At 33.4% G+C, this 1,819-nt stretch overlaps 1 pseudogene; it reads left to right on the top strand.

Annotated features, from left to right (window-relative positions):
• Positions 1-693: 693 nt before the first annotated feature.
• On the top strand, positions 694-1,435 carry LOC132116541 (C-C chemokine receptor type 8-like; annotated as a pseudogene).
• Positions 1,436-1,819: the final 384 nt, after the last annotated feature.

Here is a 1,819-nt window from a genome sequence, read left to right as displayed (position 1 = left end):
ACAGATTTATATACATTCGGAGTGACTGGACATTCACTCTTCAGGTGATAAAACTCTTCTTATAAACTGGATATTTATGTATGACTGTAGGCAACATGAGTGAGCATTTGCTTGTTTGTATTAATAGAAAATTACACTTCAAAGTAATTTTTTTTATCCAGAAGTATAGAAAATGTAAAATGTAAAACATATATAATTGGATATATAATTGGATTTTTCGAATGACCAGTCTATTCTGTTTCAACCTGAGACTGTATATTTAGAGATAAAAATGTATTATAACGTTAAACATTTTTACATTAAAATTTTGCAGTTCTGAAAGAACTGGCTCATTTCAGCTGTTCTAATAAACTGGGACAGCAGCTGAGTATGAAATCAGTTGGTATACTTTGCAAATTTATAGACCATGATGATGTCTACACGGTCTTGAAATATATTCACATAATCTGGGCATCCAGAAAAATTTGAATGTGCTCTTTACTTTTATGAGACTATAAAGTTATTTCATTTTTTAATTTTTTTTATGTTAAATTTCAGAAACTACACAGAATCTACATTCATTATAGGAAATTATATTTAAATGATTGCATATTTTAAGGATTAAATTGAACTGGTCCAGTTTTCCTGACATCACCCTACTTTTTCCCCTGTAGAGGCAGAATAAGTACCAATTTTGTGGACAACACGGTGGAGATGGATAACTTGACAATGAACTTATCCACACCTGAAGCATCTACAAACTCCACTAATCATTTAATTGCGATAATGACCCTCCTGGAAGGTTATATATACAGCCTCAATGTTTTGTTCGGCATTCCTACACACTTCTATATTATATGGGTCATCGTCATGGGAAATGGAGTTGCATCAGACTTCTTCATGCTCAATCTCTCTGTTTCTGAGATTGGATTCTGTCTGAACTGTTTGTTTTCTGTATTTAATAATTTTACTGGGGTACAGTATATCTACGATTAATAGGGTTTTCATTAGGACTATTTGTCTCTGGTCGTCCTCTGTTTCAGTGTCTGATCTGTGTTGAACGTTACCTGGCAGTGGTTCATCCTGTAACTTTTCTGAAGTACAAACCTCACAGATATAGAGTGATCTGCTGCACTGCGGCCTGGATCATTTTTTTTGGCTCTTGTTTGTGCTGCATGTTTACTACAGAAGAATTTAATTATAAGATGTACATATACTTTTACTGGATTCAGTTTCTCCTCTTCTTCTGCATTCAGTTGTTTTGTCTTGTGGCTGTTCTCAGAGCTCTGAAGCAGTCAGGACCAGGAGAGAGAGGGAGAGAGAGAGAGAGGAGGAAAACCACATGAAGATAAGAGCATTTCATCTCATTCTGATAACTACTGTGACTATGACTAAAATATATATGCCATTAATTACCTCAGGATTTCATTGTTTTATCCTGGCTGGTTTTGTTTAGCCTGTTTTTTATCTGCACCGGGCTGGAAAGCTTTCCTTCTTTTGTTGTTTTTAGTACATTAAATGGTTTCATTTTCAATGGAGAACATTTGGCGTTCCAAAAAAAAAAAGAATTGTTTTGCATTTGTTAAATGTGTTGAACCTGTGCAAACCTGATTTATAAGGTTATGAAAGACACCTTTGTTTACCTTTCAAAAATATTATGTAACAATAATTTGTTCTCGTTCTCAGCCTTGATGTAGGAGTTATCAATTGATTAATTTTGCTTAAAATCATTTCAAGACAAAATAGGTTTGTGTCTGATAAAATATCAAAACAGCTTATCAGAATTGTCATTTTTTTTGCATCAATGTAAATAAAGCATTGTCATTGTTCAAAAATGTAA

This window comes from Carassius carassius, chromosome 36 (genome assembly GCF_963082965.1).
Source record: "Carassius carassius chromosome 36, fCarCar2.1, whole genome shotgun sequence".
NCBI classification, from domain to species: domain Eukaryota; kingdom Metazoa; phylum Chordata; class Actinopteri; order Cypriniformes; family Cyprinidae; genus Carassius; species Carassius carassius.
This window is presented reverse-complemented; position numbering and strand designations above follow the sequence as displayed.